At 40.3% G+C, this 21962-nt stretch overlaps 1 long non-coding RNA gene across 3 annotated transcripts in view; it reads left to right on the forward strand.

Annotated features, from left to right (window-relative positions):
• LOC138104739 (uncharacterized) overlaps positions 1 to 21962 on the forward strand; it is a 104076-nt gene that overhangs the window by 41605 nt on the left and 40509 nt on the right. The window contains exon 3 of one of the 3 annotated variants that reach the window (XR_011148251.1): positions 14566 to 15841. The exons of the other annotated variants lie outside the window; for them this stretch is intronic. This is a non-coding gene — a long non-coding RNA (uncharacterized lncRNA). Of the gene's footprint in view, positions 1 to 14565; positions 15842 to 21962 lie in introns of those variants that run through there. 3 annotated transcript variants of the gene reach the window in all.

Consider the following 21962-nt stretch of genomic DNA (forward strand, 5'->3'; position numbering starts at 1 on the left):
TGTATTAGCACTCTTCTGACAGGCAAGTGCTTCATTCAGCTTACTAGCTCATAGCATTCTTTGAATAAAATGTGTGCTCTAGACTGTGAAAGGTGACAAGGATAAATCAAGGGGTCTTAAATCAGGTACCTAATGGATCTCATGAGTCTTTCTCTATGTCTCCAGATTTAGCCTCAGATAGCAGAGACAACTTCATGAATACAAGTATTAGTTGACTATTTGATGGCCTCTGGAAAACAATTATTTCAGTCTAGTTTTGAGTGTTTATATCTCATAAATATGTACACTGGAGAAAGTTACAGTTGTATTCTCTTCATCCTAGATGACTGGGAACAATTAAATCTAGCTTCAATTAGTTAAAAAAAAAAAAAAAAGAAAGTCAGAAGTCTTACAGCATTACAATTTTTTATTAAGGCCTTTATCCAAATTCTTGTCAAGGGACCTTTTTGCTCTTGTTTCTATGATTAGTTGGAAGATAAATGATTTAACTTCTGTATACATCTAAGGTGACATGTTATAATTTATAGAAATGCCAGTGCAGTGAAATAACCCAAACACAAATGAATGTACTGACAATTCCTATGTAATTACTTCAGAGCTGTCACTTTTCTATGTGAGCTCAGTGCATTAGTGCATAGCAAATGTGAAACAGCCCAGTAATCAATATTCCTTGTCAAGTACAACTATATTGCCAGGGACTTATTAGCACACTATTCCTTCTGATTTTTCTTTTCTATATATTTAATTAATTCAAGTGCATTTCATTTCCCTTCTTAACATACAACGCTGCATTTTCATTTGGATCCTTAGCAAATTTTGGGAAGAGTGACTCCTTTCTTTTGCAACCTGTTTTTAAAAAGCTTGGTACCAAACCCATGTCCTTTACAGCACACAGTGGGACATAGAATTCTTGCTGAGATTCTCCTTGTTAACCCAACATGGACACAGGCTATACTGGTTTGCTTAATTTCTTGTGTGGTCAGTGTATATAAGAGGAAAAAAACAATGACTGCATTTACTGAAGTGCTGCCCTGAGTCATTGAAAGGACAATTTTGTGATGAAAGCTTTCATCAAAGTTGTCTTACCAGCCTAAATTTCTCCCTGTGATATCTGGCTGTTCTGTACAATGCATTTTTTTTGTCTGTGAATCTGGAGAATGTGATCTTGTTTCATCAAACTTTCAAATCCATTCCATTCTGGAATAGATGTATGTTAAAGATCTAGCACGGGACTGTCATCCATTCAATCCCCTCAATTTTGTCTCTCTTATAGCTGCTGCTCAGTCTTTATTTATATCTGGACACTGTCTACAGTGTTTGAGAACTTAGAATTTAATATTACTGAGAGGTACAGAATCATATCATAGTCATCCTTTGACTTCACATCCTAATTCGTGAAATGAGCTACTTTTTTCTGGTGTTTGCAGATGAATTAGCACTGTTACCATCAAGTACTATGTTACTGTCACAGAGAAGTGAAGGAAAATGTTTAGACAACAAATAAAGTGTGTGGATTATTGAGTGGAATGGCTGAAACTCAGTAAACATATGGTCTGCTTTACTGTATGAAGCAAACAAAACAAACACTGCACCCAAGGCTTTCAATAGTTCACACCCTCAAATGTGTTTTGCCTGGAAACAAAAGGAAAAAACACAAAAAAAGCAACAATTCAGCCAGAAGATTCTGGCTGTCACCTCCCTTCAGAATTCACCCTTTTGGCCTCTGCACCTAGGTCCCATTTCTTTGGGGTTTTTTTGTTTTCTTTCTTGCTACCCATGCATCATCATACTGTGAGCAGGGACATACCAGGTAGAAAAGTCTAGGGAATGCATTCCTCATCAAAATAAAATGGTCTAGAAGGAGGATGGCAAACATCTTCAAGATCTTGAGGACCTGAGCCAGGGAAAGAGGAAAAGACCCAACTAGATCCAGTAGGAACACCACAAGCTCTTGAGGTGCCACCAGAGAAACAAGTGAACACTGATCTCTAGAGAAATCATCTCCCACAGATGATGGTGAGCTCTGGCACCAGCACAAGCAATTATCACACAGAAGAGAACTCAGCAACCATGGAAAATACTGACGTAAGTTGTAAATTTCTCAGCCTTTGCATTATACTTGGAGTCTCTTTCTTTTATATTCTGTGTTTCTCAAAAAGCTTGTGAGCGTCATGTTTCAGTCTTGTAACTGATTTTGTAACTTCCTGAAATTTTCTAAACACAAAGCCATGAAATATTTTTTTTTTTTTTTATACAGATCATTGACAATTTCTATTTTTTGCTACATTCTTGTATAAGGCTGCTCTTTGTATATGTGAAATCTTATTTCACTTTAACTAATTCAGTTAAAAAATTACAATCTCAGTTAAACAAACAGGAAAAATGTAGTTTTCCTGAAAAATGCTGTCTGCCTCTAGAGGCAAGTCATTTTGTTTCTCAAGCACAAGGGATGGTGAAAAAATAGTAACAAAGTGGGAAAGAAGCATATTATGACAACTGAAACAAGGTGTTTGATCTGAAAAGGGAAAATCTGCCTGCTTCCAAGTGTTTCCGTTGTGAATTGCACAAAACCTACCCAGAAGATAGGGAAAAGATTAAATATAGTTTCATTACATGGGAAACCAATGATTACTGCACATGTGTCAAGATACATTTTGAAACTCCATTTTGACTGTATTTCTGGGTTTTGCTTTACCACTACTTTTTATGCCTTATTTCAAATGAAAATTTACAAAAGGGTCACCGTGAAGGGTACAGGGTAATTTATTTATGTGCCATATATACCTAAATAGAAACACTGCAAGTGCAAGTGACTTTTGTCAAAGAGCAAACTGAATGCAGCCATGATCTGATCCAGAATGGAAAGCTGTGTGTGCAAAGGGTGCATATGTGTGCCCCGTGATCCTATGGGAATACCCAGGTGTGTGAGAACATGGCTGTGGGACCGAAGGTGAATTCACAACTATGACTGGTGCTGAGAGATGGAGGATTCTTCTAGGAGGGTGGGGAAGTGGTAAAAAGGATCACACAAGCAGTTTGCTGTTTTGAGTAACTTCATCAGCATGAGTTTGTGCTGATAAGGTAGGGAAACAATCCTTTCCAGACTCCAAATACACCACTGGTGTAGTGCACTGGTGCACTGATCAGTCGTGTCCTTCTGCCTGGTTGGGCTGAAACTGCAGCTCAGGGGCTCACACTGTCACCCAGGTGCTGCTCCAGGCTGCCAAGGCTGGTGTGTCCTGTCTGCAGGAGCTGCCAACACAAACAGTCTTATCACAGGCGTGCTGGGAGAGGCTGTAAGTCACAAAATTATGCTGGGTATCTTCAGACAAAGGCAGCACCAAGGCTCTCTTAATTCAAAGGGTTGAGATCTTCTCAAGTGCTTTGTGGCCAGCAGAAAGCTCTTGGTCAGACCCTTCCACAGGAGGAACCGGGGCCAGCACCCTTCACTGCCTGATGTGGGGAGGTATCTCTTGTCCCATGAAAACTTCACTAACACAAACGCCTGTCTGGCATCTGAAAATGTTATATCCCTGCTTTTCCATAACTTATGTTGGCATTCAAGCCTTAAGACATGCAAATTATGGAGCACTTAATTATAGTGAGGCTATTTTGCAGTGCTGCTATGCCATCATACAGAAAACACCAGTCAACTTGCTGCCTTGGTAAAGCTTGAAGACAGTTTCTTATTCTCCTTTCCGCTGGTTATGTAAATGTTTGTTGTCATTATGTTATAAAGGGATTTTTCCAAACTTCTTCTTAATAGTTTTCTTAATCCCCACCAACATTACTGCCAAACAAAACAGGCATTTGATAAATTCAGGGACTTACTGACAGTGTCTGGAGGGATTTCAGGTGTCTCTATTTCTGGGATAGGTAGCTTGAATTCTGTTTTAAAATAGTTTGCAATTTTTCAGAAGGGGCTAAGAATCTTCCTTTTTTAAAGTTTCTCATGCTAAGCATTCAGAATTATGTTCCAAAATATTACCCTTTCATGTGTGGATCATAAAATCACCCCTCCTTTCCTGTGAGTTCCAGGTTAAGTAACCAGTGGTTCAACATAACCAGGGCAGTACATAGTTGAGAGACTGGATTTTTTGCAGCAGGTCAAAGTGAACATAAATCCTGTAGCCCCTGAAATAGGAAGGCAAATACCACAACAGAGGTGAGTCTCAATCTGAATGACTCTCACCTCCTAAAGCCACTTCAGCCTCAGTGCTGTGGGAAACAACACAAACCAGCTTTCAGCTGAGCTGGCTGCCACGGTGAAACCCATGGCTATAATGGGCAGGAAGTGTTCATTTTGGATTGGTTTCCTTATTTTTATCTGCAGTCTCCATCCCCATCTCTCTGTAGGCTGCTTGAGGCCATGAATCAGTGTGATTTCTGAGTGGTTAAAGCCATCTGGGTTTCAGCCCTGTGACCTGTAACTTGCTCAGGGTGTCCATAACTAGCTGGCAGTGCCTGGCCTGTCAGATCTTATTATTTAAAAGGGATTATGAGCACAATACCTGACATGGATGCAGAGGCACTGAGGAGAGGTAAGTGGCCGTGATAATGTCAGGGGCTGCAGTAACACAGCTCAGGGTGTCACCACTCAGGGCACAACACTGTTGAGCAGCAGGAACCACAGGCTTTGGATGATGTTGTCTTGTGGAAGTGACTGATGCCTCTAGACAGAAGGATGCAGTAAAACTGTAATCAGTGCTGCTCTGAATGCCATGTGCCTGTCTCACTCTGTCAAGTCTTTTAGCAGGAACTAAGTAAATCTATGCTAAACTGTCAGATTTTGCAGTTATATGGTACCTTGCCCTCGCAAGAGGTCCAAGACAATCATAATCCCATATCCTCCAACATGTCCCCTGTGGAATGAACTGCATGAGCCACAAAGTGTCAGAAAAAGGGGAATCAAGCAGCTTGACTTTGATCTGTGCTTCTCAGGCACATGCAATGAACTTTGCAGATGAGTTGATTATCCATGCAGCAATATCAGCCCCTCTGTTGGTAACACCCACATTATGCTTGTGCAGTGGCCCATGATTTTTTTAGGAGATGATTTTACTTTCCCACCCATCAACTGGCTCAGCAAGTAAGGATGTCTCTACAGGTAAAGGAAGTTTTTCTGCCAGGTTAGGATTAAGCTGCAGGGCACTGCAGTGGGATGGGACCTAGAAATAGCAGACCTTGCAGAGACATGTAGAATATTCTGCCTTCCTAAGTGCAAACAGCAGCTGCAATGGGAGACAGGCATGGATGAAGACATGGAAAATAGTAAAGCAAAGATATAGTCATACACATGGAACAATGAAGTTAGAACTGGGGTAGCATTAGTAAGCATTTATAAATCGCTCTTGAATATTGCTGAGGGACAGGGAGTCAATATTGCGTGCTGTTGACTTTCCTATAATATAAGTGACATGGGGCAGTCAGGCACAAGTGAGGGAGCAAGTGTTGTGGATAGGAAAAAACTGTGGCTGCAACAAAGACAGCAATGTAGGAATTTGTAGGAGCAGGAACCATATACTCTTGTATCTCACTGTATCTTTTCCCCACTCTCTTGGAGATGCTTTTTTGCTGTGGCGTTAGAGTCCTTGGGCTGGCAAGTACCATGTGAGGTACATGGCAGGGTCCTCTGTGAATCAAAACCAGTGCTGAGCTCTGCTCCACAAAAACTCACAGTATTTGAGAGCTTGAAATATAAAATAAGTAAATAAACACCTTAAACTAAAATTTGAGGGCATCCTCTGTTTCCAAGTTATAAAATAAGGTATAATTGCAACAGAATCTTGTTTTGTTAATGGTATCAGAAGAAAACAGCTGGAAAGCTGGAAATTGTGATTTCCCCCCTTGCTGTTCTTCCTTTCCCTTTTCTGTGTCCCACAGCACATGGAAAAAATTCAGACAGGCAAGGAAAGAGGAGCAATTGAAAGTGCCTTCATCCACATGAGCAATCTCAGTGAACTGAGCACTGAACTGAGTAATACACAGAGCTTTTTTTTGATGATGATCAATCAGAGAAACAGAAAATTGTGCACAACTTTAAGTCTTTTTCTCTGATGAAAAAGGTTTTGACATGAGGAGTCCCAAGGCATCCAAAATATCCCACTGTTAAAGGGGTAAACTGCTTCTAATTCTGCCACAAATATTCTGCATGGCTTCGAAAATTCTGGGAACTCACCTGGTGTCAAGTGGTGGTCGGCAATGGAAGAGACAGGGCAGATTGCTTGGATGCAATAAGCCAATTTTATTGATACAGAGCTAAGTATTTATACCTTTTCAGAAGTAACTAAAAATAATCAGTAAACACTCTAACAAATATGTCTATGTTTCTTAGTAATGTTGCAAAACTAAAAGTTAGCACTAACCAACACAGGTACATACCAAGCATGCCTTTCCCTTATGCTAGCTATTTTGTGGTAGGCCATGCTGCCTGCCATGGTTTGTGGCCTAGCAACATTACCACATCCACTTCTGACATGAGTTTAGCAGTGCTCTCACTTCTGCTTTCTAGCTGTATCTCCATATCTCCCCCTCTCCTATCTACGAGTAAAATCTTCTTTGTTGACTTATCAATCAGTCTCTGAACACATTGCAAAACACATGGCAGACAAGTCATCCTAAGCAGCAGCATGGCTAAAATATAAATTCCTGCTTTAGCTAAATGTATAAGCCAGCCAGTAAGTCCCCATCCTCCAAGTATGTTTCCAAGCCAGTCGTTATCACTAACAACTCTCAACTTGGTGACACGATCTCGAAGGGCTTGTATGTTAGCATGAATAGACAAAGAGTGATCAGACAAGTTCATGCAGCATAAGCCTTCAAATTCATCACAACTGTGCCTGTGTGCCAAAAGCAAAAAATCAATTGCAGCTCTATTCTGCAGTGTAGCATGTCTCACACTATCAACATCTGTTAATAAGCCTGTTAAAGCAGAGCTACTAGCATTATTTTGTTTTGCAAGCCAGCAGCCAAAGTTATTCAGGGTTTTCAGTGCATGTGCTGTTCCAACAGATGGGATAATAGAGGCAAACACTCAGGCTCCTAGGTTCCAAGATTGAACATTATTGTCACAATCCTGGCTATATGTGTGTGTGCTGCATTTTGCTCACACCGGCTTGTGCAAACATGGCAAGTTTCCCTGAAAAGAGTGAAACATGATTAGTCACCCAAAAGTACAAGGACCTTCTATGGCCTTACCTGGTGTTCCCTTCCAAGCCCTGTTTCCACATATCAAAAATATGTTGTCTAATAATTCAATAGCAGTGCTTCCAGGAGTAATTGTTGGGGCAAAATATGGTTACACCAGGCAGAAACATTGGCGTAAATTCCTGTTCCTGAAATATCAAGGCCGAATCTTCTCTTGGCATTGTTAGTATCATTTAGATAAAAACATGCTAAAGACTGCATGGATCCAAAAATATCTAATTCTTGAGGTGGCATAGAAAGAGGAGGAAAGTTAAGAACTTTATTTACTTCTAGCCCTTTTTTGTTAGAAAAATACCACCCGGCTGATTCACCAGCCTTTTTGTGCCAGCTTTCCTGGCACCACCAGGTCGGCTCAATTCGGCCCATAGCAGTACAGTCTCTTTGAACAGTTAAATTGAATAAAGCATCCCATTCACTCTCCACTAAGGGCATAGCTACCAAACAGGTTTGGAAAGGGTCACCAGGGGAGGTCATGGACAGGCTCAGCATAGACTTGTTTAAAGCTTCAGCTAGCGTAAGAGAAACATTGCGTTCTGGAAGGGGTGGCATTGCGACCACCTCTCCTTTGTCAAGAAGGAGGACCAGCCTGAAAAGGCAGATCCAGCTCCCAAAAATACCAATGTGGAAGCCAGCTATACTCTTGTCCACACACAGATTTTAATATGATACAATTAGCATAAAAATATCACAAAACATCACACTGTGGGCAGTTGCCATGGTGGCGATGTGATATGCAATACCACCGCTTATGAGACTTCTGACACTGACACAAAACCCACACTTGATGGGAATAATCCTTGCAAATAAAACAAGGAATAAGGTTGTTCCCAAGTCCATGTCTCTCCTTAAACCGTTTCCAATACTGCTCACAGAGACTTGATCTGCGATCATAGCTTCGACCTGATCCGGAGTGGACTCCAGATCAAGTCAAAGCTATAATTGCAGATCAAGTCCCCTGGAATCAAGTAGAAGCAGGCTGAGCTGGTGGTCGGGCAGAGGTGTCCTCTGTGATCTCTGGAACCGAGGCTGAGACTGGAATGGCTGGGGTCTCTGCTGATAGTGTGCCAGGGTGGTCAGGATCCTCAGGATTCTCAGGAGAGGTATTCAAGGATTCTCTGAAGGGTCTCACGTTCTTAGCTGGGATCCACCTCGGGTCATTCTCTGTAGAAACACAGGCAAAATCCCTTCCCCATGTGATGAGGGGATAAGGTCCCAGGATCTTACCTGTTTCTGGGTCCTTAAGAAGGACTGGGGCCTTCTGTTTAACCTCTAACTGTTGATTATTGCTGAAGTGCCTTACAGTCAGAGGGTTGGGGTCCATCAGGGAACAATTTAAAAAATTAAAAACATACAATGCCTTCTGTAAGCGTTCACCTGGGGTAGCATTCCCCATTCCCCCTTTCTGTTGAAATAAAAGATGCTTTAGTGAACAGTGGGCTCGCTCAATAATAGCTTGGCCTGTCGAGGAATGAGGAATCCCAGTTTTGTGTGTCACTCCCCAGAGAGCAAGACAATTTACAACTCTCTGGGAAATATACACTGGGCCGTTATCAGTTTTGATCTGTGAAGGAATTCCCAAGACTGCAAAGGCAGTTATAAAGTGACAGCAAGCATCTTTCACTGATTCTCCTGTATGACAGGATGCAAACAGGGAACCTGAAAAGGTATTTATAGAGGAATGTATATACTTAAGTCTGCCAAATTTGGGAAAGTGAGTAACATCTGTTTGCCAAATTTTGAGGCTCTGGAGTCCTCTAGGGTTAACACCTCCAGCAAGAGAGGGAAAGGAGTGTCTGACAGTCTGGGCACACAGCCACAATGCTAGAGGCTTGGTGAGAAGGAAAAGCGAGAGCTCTTGCCAGCGCAGCAGCATTCTGGTGAAAAAATGAGTGACTGATTTTTGCCTGGGAAAAGCGATCAGGTAACACTTGCACAGGTAGCATAAGTAGGTCTGCCTGGCAATTCCCTTCTGCAATGAAGCCAGGCAAGGTAGTGTGAGATCTAACATGCATTACAAAATACAACTCTTGTCTATCATCTCAAAGGAAAACAAGTTGTTGCAGCCAATAAAACAAGTCTTCATTCGGCACATCTTTCAACACAGCAGCTTCAGCTCTTTCCACAAGTCCTGCAACATAAGCAGAATCAGTTATTAGGTTAAAAGGAATAGGCCAGCATTCAAAGGCTCATATAATGGCTACTAATTCAACAATTTGAGGGGATCCTGAAACAGTGGTGACATCTGAGTCCCATCAGTTGAGATTTGAGTCCCACCACAGTATTAATGACTTGTGGCTGCAATCAGCTCTATCTGTAAAAACAGTTAATGCTTGCAACGTAACTTCACTTCTCTTGGGTCGTGTTAAGAGATTAAAACCAGCTGCCACGAGCTTGTGTGGGATGTGTAGAAAGTTGTCCAGAGAAATCGGTGAGAGCCGTCTGAAACACTTCAGACTGTTGAAGTAGCCACTGTAAGTAAACAGCAGTAATAGGCAAGCAAATCAAACAAAAATCTACACCTGCAAGTGTAACAAAGCAAACATTTCATGTTGGTTGCTGACAGTTTTGGACATGTGGTGTGGCAGAAAAAAAATTCAGTGATTAATAAAGGGTCTGGCAAATTAGGGTCCCACTGAAAGATTAAAGCATGGGGCTGCTTGGCCAGATTTAAAATGATTAAAGAAAAGGGCTACTCAGGAGCTCATTGGGCCGCTTGCCAGTTTGAAATAGCACCAGCTACTTTTTGCAATGCTTGGCGAGCTTCCAGTGTAAGCCACCGAGGTGATAATAAACCTGGTTCCCCTTTTAACAGAGCAAATGAAGGGCTCAAATCTGCATTTGAGATTCCTAACAGGGGATGAACCCAATTAATTGTCCCCAATAGCTTTTGAGCATCATACAAAGTAAAAATGTTGGTTTGAATTTGTAAAGGCTGAGGAGAAATACACTGGGTTCTAATTTGCCAGCCAAGATATTTCCAAGGGGGTTGACACTGAATTTTTTCAGGAGCAACACAAAGTCCTGCTTGGGTAACAGCATGGCTGACAAGGGCTAAGGCTTTCTCCAAAACTTCTTGTTTTCCTGCAGTGATTAGAATGTCATCCATATAATGATATAAAAGACTGTCAGGTATGTCCCCATAAATGGGGCTGAGGATTTTTGCAACAAACCACTGGCAGATAGTGCATCTATTTTTCAGGCCGTGGGGCAGGACAACGCAGGGATATCTTTGCAAGGGTGCTTGCATATTGGTGCTTGGGACAGAAAAGGCAAATTTGGGTGTGTCCTCAGGATGCAAGGGAATATCTTAAAAGCGATCCTTTAAATCAATGACTGTCAAATGCCAATCTCAAGGGATCATGGTAGGAGATGCGAGGCCAGGCTGGAGCTCTCCCATGTCCTCCATAACAGCATTAATTTTATGGAGGTCATGGAGCAAGCGCCACTTGCCAGTTTGTTTTTTAATGACAAACACAGGTGAATTCCAAGGACTGGTGGAGGGGACAATGTGCCCCTTTTGAAGCTGTTCCTGGACCAATTCGGTGAGTGCGTGCAGTTTAAGTAATGTCAGGGACCACTGATCCACCCAAAATAGGCATATCAGTTTTCCAGGTTAATTTCAGGGTGTTGCATGCTTCAATGGTCCCCATTAAAAATCAGACTGAACTCTGAAACCCCATTGAGAGAGTACATCTTGTCCCCATAACACTATGGGCACAGGTAGAACAAATGGCCTTACACTGGCTGTGTGGTTTTCTGGTCCTGTCACCTGAATCAGATGGCGACTTTGATAATTGTGACTGCTTCCTCCTATCCCGGTGAGGGCCAGGGGCACCTCCATAAGGATCCAGTTGGGGGGGCCACTTATCTTGAGAAATGACAGTGACATCAGCTCCGGTATCTAAAATACCGGTGAGCATTATTTGTTGTCCCTGTAATGACAGGGTGCATTGGCAGGTAGGATGTTTATCTGAAATTGTTTGTGCCCATAGTATTTGTGGGGTCCCTATAGAACCAAATCCTCCCACCCTGGTGTTATATTTTTCTACAGAAGATGGTGAATCATGTGGAAGAGGGATTAATTTAGATATGCGGGTTCCTCATGGAATAAAACACAGTGGATTAGGGGTCCAAACCATGATCTTAAGTTCATCATTAGAATCTAAGTCCATGACCACAGGGAGAACAGAAAGTCCTGAAAGGCTAGCTGAGGACCTTCCCAAAAGTAGAGCAGTTTTTGGGGCCCTAGTGGTCCAAAAATACCTGTAGGGAGTAAATGAACAGAAGAATCACATAACATTACTGTGGCTGAGGTGTATAAATCCAGTCTGGCACCACCTGCAGTTGCTGGGCGAAGACTTGAGGGATGCTTCCATTGGGCATCTGTGGGGCTGGCATCTGTGAGGGCAGCTGAGGCATCTGTGTCAGAGCACGGCGCTGCTGTCCTGCGTTCTGGTTCCAATTTCCCTGGTATCCTTGGAGCAGGCGACCTTCGGAATCATACTTAGAGCAACATTAGTTAGCAAAATGTGGGCCTCTGCAGCACCGTGAGCACACAGGAGTGGTTTTGGGTTTATCTCTTTTCAGAGCAGAGCAGTCCTTTTTTAAGTGACCGGGTTTGCCGCAGCCAAAACAGACTCCTGAAGTTGCAGGGGGCCCTCTCACAGCTGCAAGAGCTGCAGCCATGGTTGCATATAGATGTTCTATTGTGCCAGCACGGTTATACACTTCAACCATTTCAATTAGAGTTGGATTTTGGTTAGGCAGGGACTTAAGGAGTTTTTTACAGTCTGTGTTTGCATTCTTAACAGCAAGCTCCAAAAGCAAAATTTCATGAGCTTCTGCCTTATCAACTTGGCGATCGAGAGCCTGCTTAAGGTGGTCGACAAACTGCATATAAGGTTCTTGGGGCCCCTGGACAATAGTCATGAATGATTTCTGAGGCGTTTTTGCATCAGGGACCTTCAAGAAGGCTTGGCGAGCTGCATCTCGGATTCCCTCAAGGGCTTCCCTGGGAATGGCTCAGGCTTGGATGGCCAGATCAGTATATGGTCCCGTTGCCATTAACTGTCTAATCGTGGGGCCCGCCAGGGTCTCATTAACATGACCCACATAAGATAGAAGCAGATCCTGTAGACCTTTTTCCCACTCCTTTTCCCATAAAGCGTTTTGAGTGGGCGATAGCAACAGCCGTGCCAGTGTTTTAAATCATACGGTGTCACGATATGAGCTGCAAACACAGAATCTAGCAGGCTCACAAAATATGGCAAACTGATACCATGCTCTGTGGCCACCCACCAAAGCTCCTTAAGCTCTGGGAAAGATAGCTGTTCCCAATGGGGAGTTTGCTTTCTTGGTCCCGGTGCCACAATTTTGTCTGCAAGGTCTAGATCCCCTTCCTTTAATGCTTGCTGTTTTAAGCGGACCCAGGTGTCGTGAGGGTCAGGGGGAAATAAATCTGGCTCTTTTTCAGGATCGATGGGTCTGGGGTCAAAAGGATCCTCTCCTTCATCCTTGCTGCTGTCAGCTGGAGCATAGCCAGCAGTAAATGCTTTCATAGATCCTGAGGAGCCCCTCTCCCTTCTTGTTGCAAGGGGGGCTGGAGCCTTTAGTGAAAGAGGCACAGTCTTTTCAGATTGTGAAGAGTTCTGAGGCTCTGCTTCTGCAGAGGAGGGGCAAGGGGTATCCTCTTTATCTTTACCAAGACATTTTTCCCGAGCTTTTAAAGTTTCAAAGATTACTTTCCAGGAGGGAATCATCTCTGAAGCAGCTTTATCACCCTCAGCTACAGCATTGCAAAGTTCCACTCCTACTCTGTCCCACAGATCCACTGTAAAAATTGTGGACTGAGTCACCCCTTGCAGTCTGGAAGCAGTCCATCGGGGTATAATTTTTAAATTGTGCGCAGGCAAAGGTTTGCCTTGCTTGTCCAGCAGCTTTGACATAAGGTCAAACACGTCTCTTTCTGGGGTGGTCATCCCCTGACCCTGGCCCATAGTTCCCTGCAGCGACTCACGTCTTTGAATTTCAGAGGATCAGTTGCCAGCTGGTGTGGGTCCCCCTTCTTCCAGCAGCTTAACCACAGCTCCGAAGGCTCCTGCTTCTCCAGTGGCTTAACCTTCGGCGGAGTTACTGAAGCTCTGCAGGGCGTCACCGACTGTCACTTAAGAGCAGGCCCATCCTCACATGGGACACCAGATGTCATGTGGCAGTCAGTGATGGAAGAGACAGGGCAATAAGCAATGTGCAATGATACAGAGCTAAGTATTTATACCTTTTCAGCAGTAACTAAAAATAAATCCTTATATAAGCAGTAATCTCTATAACAACCATATCTCTGTTTCTTAATAATATTTCAAAACTAGAAGCTAGCATTATCCAACACAGGTACGTACCAAGCATGCCTTTCCCTTATGCTAGCTATTTTGTGGTAGGCCATGCTGCCTGCCATGGTTTGTGGCCTAGCAACATTACCACATCCACTTCTGACATGAGTTTAGCAGTGCTCTCACTTCTGCTTTCTAGCTGTATCTCCACAGCCTGGAACTCAGCAACAGAATTACTGGGTTTTTACAGGTCTTTCCCCGACTGATATCTTGTCTTCTGTGAGAGGTGGTTCCTGTGCTGGCTTGTCTTGACACCTTTTATACACAGACAAAATTCTCACCATCTTCATGATCAGTAAAACTTTCTATGGTACCTGGATAGGTGACAAAGGCACTTTGAGAAGCTCTGTTAGAGTATTTCTCAGACCTGACCTACCTTAAGAGGCGAGACAGAACCATGAACTTTACTTGTTCACAACATAAGGAGGCTGCCTGAAGGACATTTCACAATCTAGTTAATAATGTACGTTCATGAAAGATATATCAGAGCTATGGGGAAATTAGCCTGTAGTCTTACTGCACATCTGGCAAACACACTGAGGGAGCTTAGGAGAGATCTAAAAGAATGGGTTAAAATAAAATAGATATAATACCTTTTGTTTTGTACGGGACATAAGGAAACTTTGTTTAGTAAAATAAAAAAGGACCACATTGGACACATGTAAGGTGAAGAACTAACATTCCAAAGAACAGAAGGAAGTTAAGAGTTACCACTACAACACTCAGTTTGTTACCCTGTGCTAATAAGCAGCCAGTGGCATGGAGAAAAGTGGAACTGATGCTCTGCATAACCTGCTCAATTTGTCTTATGATTGTGAGGGAAATGATTTTATGGTAGAGTCTCCCCTCACCCCTAGTGCCGTGTCCCGGTGAATACCATTTAGGGACTTTTTCTTCTTTAACTTCCTTTAAAATTAAGGATCTGAATATGTCCAAGTTGCTGCCTCCCTAAAATTTTGTCCTCTCCTCTCAGGGAATTCCTTTGCAAAATGGGCACGCTTGGAGTTCTGCTTTGCAGGAGCTGTGCAGGAGCAGGAATTTTGGTGAGGAAAGGCAAAAGCAGAACAAAAGTTTGGTTATGACCCTCCCTCCAGCTTCCTCCTCAACACCCACAGGCTTCAAAATCTGCTTCTTTCTCTTTCATTCCAAGGCTGGATTTCAGGGAAAATTTCAAGGCAAAATGCACAGAATTTCTACTCCCTCCCACTGGAATATCTCAGACTGATAATAATAGCAATCTCAAAATATTAGCTATTAAGAATCACTCAATGTCAGAGGGAAATTATTGACCAAAACAATATTTGTAATAAAAATAAAGGTTTCTGGACTGCAGAGAATAACAAACATAACCAATTAGCTCTATTGAAAGTTGTAGCCATGGGATTTTGTGTTATTTTTGTAAGATATGAAATAATGAAATTATTCAAAAATTGCAGATTTTACTACAGTCAGAACTTCTGATCATAGCATTGATAATTAAAGAAATTATTTTAAATGAGAAGGAAGAAATCATAAGACTTTTGAACACTGAATAATTTATTTTCTGCCTTTGTGTTTGCTTAGTTCTTGAAAGATTTGCTCCAGGTATATATGCAGCAAGGCTAGTTAATACAATTGTTGGTTATGCTATAAATGAACAAATAATTTCTTTCCTTAAGGAAGATGAAGCAAAGAATAAAATATGTGCCTCCAAAAGATAATGAGCATTTAGACAACAGCTAATGAAACTTGAGCAAGGAGTGATGAATCACAGAACTCTAGGTCATGGAGGAGAGCTGTGAAAATCACTGTTTTTTTCAGTTTACTGTCAAATCTGAAAAATGAGGAGAAAAGAAGAATTGTTCCAAGTTAACCTCAAATGTGTTTTTTATCTGTAATAAAAAGAGAAAAAAAGAAAAAAATTGGTTTTACACTTAGAAATATGAACACAAAAGCCTTTCTTCATCTTGAACCTAGAAGTTTCATTTTGAATTTGAATACTAGTGCTGTGAATCTTTTCATTTTTTAAAAAGAGAAAGAAATCTTAGACATAAACCTTTGTTTATAGATGAATTTGCATTTTGTATGCCAATATATATGTTTCTATTTTCCCCGTCTGTTAGATGTAGTTTGAAATAAAAGATTGAGGCTCAGTTCTCCCATTTTTTGTTTATTTGAAAAAAATATAACAGGCCAGTGTACATAGAAACTTTTTATAGATGCATAAGCCAGCAGCTAACTAGGCAGACTCCACAGTTTTCAGGTATTTTGAGAGGACCATAAACACTGCCTTTTGAAAAGCTGCCTTATTGATTTACAGCACTGCTGCTTTAATATGAGCATTTAGCCTTGTGAGGAAAAGACCAAATGGGTTCAGTTCCCTCATTCATGGAGCTAAGAAGAGGGTCTGCAACTTCCCTGTAAGAGAGCGAGCTAAAACTTGGGCTCTGACACCTGTCAGTCTTTGAAGCATTATTTCTTCAGCCAGCAGGACCATGACCCAAACAGGGCTTGCTGCATGAAACTGAAATGTTTACATAGACATCAACGGTCTTGGGTCAAGTTCAGCAGGGGTGTCCATGTGCGTTCATGGAAGGAAATGCTGCCCCCTTCTTCAGGGAATATAATTTTTCAAAATGTTATATATCCATTAAATTAAATCAAAATATATTCATGTTAGCTTCATATTACATGTAATAATCTATCTGGTAGATGTCTATGAATCACAGCTAAGCCATCACCTGGAGATTCATACAACTGGCAATAGATATTTTCATGTTAGGAGCAATTCTGAAATAAAGACGAGTAACCATAAGGGGGGGGAAATGGAAGAAATGAAAGTGATTGTCTTTCAAAGTCAAATCAAAATTTTCCTCCTGCCAAAGAAATGGATATAGTGGAAAGATTGTCATAGTGTTAATATAAAAAGAACTAGATAATTCAGAAAATATATGCAAAACACATAAATTGGAAAAACTGTGGGCATTAGGCATCCCACCCATGCCTTTTGAAGGAGAAGGTATCAAATCTGAGGTTACTTATTAAAGACAACAAATATTTTGTCCCTTAGATACAAAGCTTTGTTGCTAAAGACAAACTAGTCTTGTCCTGCACTTTTGTTCTGTAATTGTGCATAATAAAGATGACTAAAAATGTCTGAAACTATTAGCTAGATTCAAATGATATAATATGGACTTTTGTTGTAGGCATAATTTGATTTTCTTTTTGGTGAAAGAAAATTGGTTGTCCCAAGGCCTGTATATCAATGTGTATATCTTGTCATCAGATAGGAGGAGATTAATTAAAATCAACTTCTTCCTGAGCCCTTGTTTTCCTTCTTGTGTGCAGTTATCCATGTGTTTTGGTTCTGGATTGTCTCCATAGAGCCAGGTAGACAGAGCAAGAGTGGAAGTAAAATTTTTTTTCCATTCTAGGAGAGCACAGAAGAGATTGAGTTACTGTAGAATGACTCACTTGTCCTTTTGGGTGATGTCTCACTCTTACTTCTCAGCTGGTACTTGGTATATATGCTGAGGGCTGAGGATTATATGCCTCCTATATTTCTCTAGCCTGTACCTCAATATAAGGTCAATTGCCTTTTATAAACACTACTAAGTTTATTCTTGTAATTATTTTGTGTCAGTGGGCTCTGTACCTCAGCCATAGCTATGTAAAAAGTATTTTTATTGATCGGCTTCAGCTTGTATATTGTTTATTGAACTCCCTCTCTTTCCTCTTGATATATGAGGACAGTAGGTGTCGAATATCCATTTTACATTCTCTGTATGTTCACTAGAAACTTCTGATAGTTTCCTGAAATGCCCCCTTTCAGTCATATCTTTACTAAACTGAACAGACCCAATCTTTCAAATCTCTCCTTCTGTGCAAATCACTGTGTTTTCATTATGTATTATGCATAATATTTTGTCAATCTTCTTTTCACCCTTCACCTTCAGCAATATCTTTTCTGAGATATGATGAAACTGAATAAAAAAGTCAAGTGATATCTCACAAGTAATTTACACAGTGATGTTATTAACTCCCCAGTGTTCATTTCCTATTCACTCTTTATGCATCCTAACAGTTTCATTTACATTTGATTCACCCTAACAATTCTATTTACTACTTATGCTATACACTGAGAAGCAAGTTCACTGGGATATCAGATGTAGTATTACACTAATTTTCTGGTTTTTAGATTTTTTCCAATGAATCCAAGTATGTGTGAGTAGTTCAGATTGTTTCCATGGGCATTAAAAATCATTAGTCAACAATAAATTTCACAGCAGAACTATTTTCTAGGAATAATTTAATTGATGCAGTTAGTTCTTTCTATGAATTCCTGTCTTCTATTTTGATAAATAATTTGTCATTGGTAATAATTCAGACAATAGTTTACATAAACACCTTTCAACCTTCAATTGCTCATCTATTGTTTACTTTGACTAGTGATTATTCATTGCTTATCATTTGCACTTCCTGATGGGCTATTCGAGTCAAAATTTCTGCTGTTTCCAGCTGCATTAATAATACTTTTAGCCAGGTACTTTAAAGAGAGTCTAGAATTGCACTTTTGTGAATAGAAGAGTCAATATGGTTTGGGATTTTTTTGTAATTGGAAGCGTTTCTATAACAAGAGCAGACTTACAAGTTGTTGAAGAGTGTTGTCAGGTGTGTCAGAAGCTGTTTGTCAGATGCAATGCTGGAGAAATCTGGTGTTGGAGAAGGACAAGATGGCACCAGTAAATTAACAGTGAATCTCAGAATGTGTATGGGAATATTTTAGATTGACAAAGCTGGAGAGCTGACAACAGATAAAGAACTGTATATAGCACAGGTAGTGGAAAAATGCAGATATTGCTCTGAAGAACTGAGTTCAGTGGAAGATTTTTTTGCACCAGGATTTAAACTGAGGACACAATATGATAGAAGGATTGCTAATCAGTCAGAATAAGGCGGTGTGAAAGAAATGAAATTACATGGAAAATTTAGAAGTAATTGAAACAGTAGAAACAGGAATGCTCTGATAAGTTTAACTTTTAGTGACTGCTTTAAGTACAATTTTAAAATTAGTTGCCATGCAGTCAAGCAACTTGCAAGTGAAATAGTTTATGGAGAGGAGGGTAACTTTTGTTTAATGAAAAAGTAGGTGAGGGTAACTTTTGTTTAATGAAAAAGTAGGTAAAGAAACTGATGGCAGCAAACACAGACAAACAAATTCCTTGGAAACTTGTGTCAATTGTCTGGATAGGAGCTTAAAAATTTTAACTGTAGACAGAAGAAAACGTGGTGGAAAAAACCTGGCATGAATTGATCAGTGAAAGAAATCTTGTCAAATTCTTGCAGAAAAGAGGTCCCATCTTCTAGAGGCCCATACAATGCAGCACTTCCCTATAGTAAATTTGAATTACTTTTCCAGGGTGCGTCTTTCTAAACTGACAACATTTTCCAACAGGATGAGGTCATGTTGTGCTACTTCTCTGATTTCCACTTGGCAGATAATTAAACCAAACTTCCTGACAGAGGACATCAAAGTTATGGTAAATTTCAAGTCTTCAGAAGAGGGCTTTGTCCTACTCAAGTTTAGATACTCATAGCCGCAGATACTTTCCATTTAGAAAATTTCAAACTCTTCTTAAATTTCAAAAGACTAGTCATAACCACAATCCCTCTGACAAGAAAGCCCAACTCTAGAGTAAGCAAAAAACCTCTGAATTATATTTGGTTTCTTTCCATTATCAGCAACAGCAACATTAAAAGGTGTTGCGGGAATATTTGAATTACTTGAGTAAAATATTTCATTTAGTGCTCCACCACTGACAAATCTTCCAATTCTCATTTATGAAGTACCCATTAGCAAATGATATGTGGGGCTTCAAGGGCTTCAAAAGTTTTTTTTTTCATTATCAGGAAAGCACAGCAACAGTAGGAAGAGCAATATGAATTGCTGCTTGTTTATCAGAGCACTCAGATTTACACAACAGCAAAAATTCCACCAGAATTGTAAACCAAAGACTCAGAATACAGATCCTTAACTAACAGATCAAAAACAGGGGGCAAAGAAGGAGGGAAAACAAGCATGATAAATCAGAAAGAGAAAATCTAAGTCACAACTTAAAGAGGTAGTGGGGGGGGAAATAAGAAAAGAGAAACCAGAAGTGGCTTAAAAGCAGGAGATAAAAGGATCTTGTGATAAAATGAAGCATAAGATAATTATGTGAAGTATTCCTGTAATTTGATAAAAACACCTAGACTTTGAATGGGAAAGGAAATGCTTGTTTCACTTTCAGTTGGTGTCCCATTCTCTCTCAATATCTCCAGAAACCCATGTGTTAGAATTTCACTGCCACAGAGTTCTAGAAATGAAAATAATTTTGATAAACCTCTATTTGATGTAGGTGTGAGGAGGCACTGAATAAATACATGAAATTATTTAAACATTTATTCTAAAAGGATTGAATTTTTATTTATTTTTTTTATAAGGACTTAAGGTGGCTTTTTTAGCACTAAATATATGTTCTTGGAATATTTATTTCTGATAATATAGAGACATACATTTACCTGCAGTGAGGATATCAAACTGTATGACAGGTTGGGCTGGATCCAAAGAAAAAATATGTCTAGAAAATCGTAGAAAGTCTGTGAAAATAATAATGGCAATAACCAGACATAAAAGAAGTCTTACCGTTTTCATTGCAGGAACACTGGAACTAATGCCTTCACAGGCTTTTAAAACCATTTTCTCCTTGTTTGCACATTTGCTCTTAGAGGCTGATGAAATTTTGAAAGGCAGCATTGCAAATGTCCTTTCAGGGAAATGTGTTTTTGCCAAGCAATATGAGGATTATGAAACTTCCCATAATCTACTTCAATGACCCAGCCTGAAAATACGAGGGAAATTAAAATTACATGGTAACAAAATAACTCCAGCTTGTAAGGATGCTATTTTTTAAAAGCCACACAATTCTGTGGATCTTAGAATGTTTTGATCTTTTTCCAGAAACTAACCTTGCTTTCTAAATAATAATTTACATGCTATTACTCACAATTCTTTGCAGTAAGATCTTGCTTTCACTAACTTTGAAGAACTTTTTATTCTGATTATAACTGAGGTGATGCTCAAGCCCATCGTTCCCATATATCTTGAAAAATATTCAGCGAGAAAAATAAATTATGAAATGTCCATCTTAGTTTTGAGTGATAGTTCCTACAATTACTAACTCTAACTTAGAATTTGCCAAAATTAGAATGAGTAATGTTGGACCAATTTTCTTCTCCTCTTTCAAAATTACAGAACCCACACAGAAAATGTCCACAGAAAGATTACAGAAATACACCCTTTTCCCCCCATCCTTGCTGAATTTTGAGACAAGTCTATTGTAAATGAAGATTACTTATTTCTCTGGAAAGATGTCCTCAAATTTCTCTGGAAAGATGTCCTCAAAAATAAGTTTGTAGAAGTAACTGTGTCATTGTGCAATCAAACATCTGAGCAAATACAAAGTGGAAATAACATTGTGATGAACTTTTTGTTTAAATTTATTTGCTCTTTTGAATTTACAATCTATTTAAAAAAATATACTAATTCAAAATGGTTCAACAGGTCCATGGAGGGAGATTTCTTCCTATCAGCAGTTCATAAGATGTGTTCACCCGAGTGTCACACACCACATATATCTGAGGAGAGAGCGAGTCTGCATTGAGTGCTGCAAAACTTTTGGTTTAGTCACAGCAGGCTGGTACCAGGGAGTGAGATAAAGCAGGTCTCTTGCAGGTATATTGAATGCTGAAACCAGATTTCTCCTCCCTGGAGTTAAGATACACAAGAGACACCCGAATTTGGAGCTGCACTATAGGAATAGTGTGAGATTGTGTGAAGGGCTGCTCATTTCCACTTTTAAAAAGGATGAATCCTCTGTGCAAATGATAATGATGGGGTAACTGGTACTTCAGAGTCCAACACTCCCCCTGCAGAATGCTGCCCTGAAACACAATCAGTACAAGAATCAATAATGTTTATTGATTTAGCAGCAAACTTCTAATAAAGTAAAAAATCAAAAAGCCAATAACCTATTCAAATAATGGACACGCTGCTGTTAACAATTTACAATTGTGTCATTTTACACATTATTGTACACAATTATGAAACTTTTATTTATCTCTCTTAAATATTTTTAATAGCACACAGCTGCTGTAAAAATACAATTCTAGCACCCGTTCCTCCTCAGTCTAATTAATGTTAGGATGCAATTCTGTCCATCTTGGCTCCACCCTCCAACAGCAAACCTTCCAGTCACAGAACATGATGGAAAGTCCAGGGGGTTGTCCCTTGGGGTTTCCTCTGTCATCCCACTGGGCTTGGGCCTGCAGGCCCACAGAACTGCTGGCTGT

This window comes from Aphelocoma coerulescens, chromosome 1A (genome assembly GCF_041296385.1).
Source record: "Aphelocoma coerulescens isolate FSJ_1873_10779 chromosome 1A, UR_Acoe_1.0, whole genome shotgun sequence".
NCBI lineage: Eukaryota > Metazoa > Chordata > Aves > Passeriformes > Corvidae > Aphelocoma > Aphelocoma coerulescens.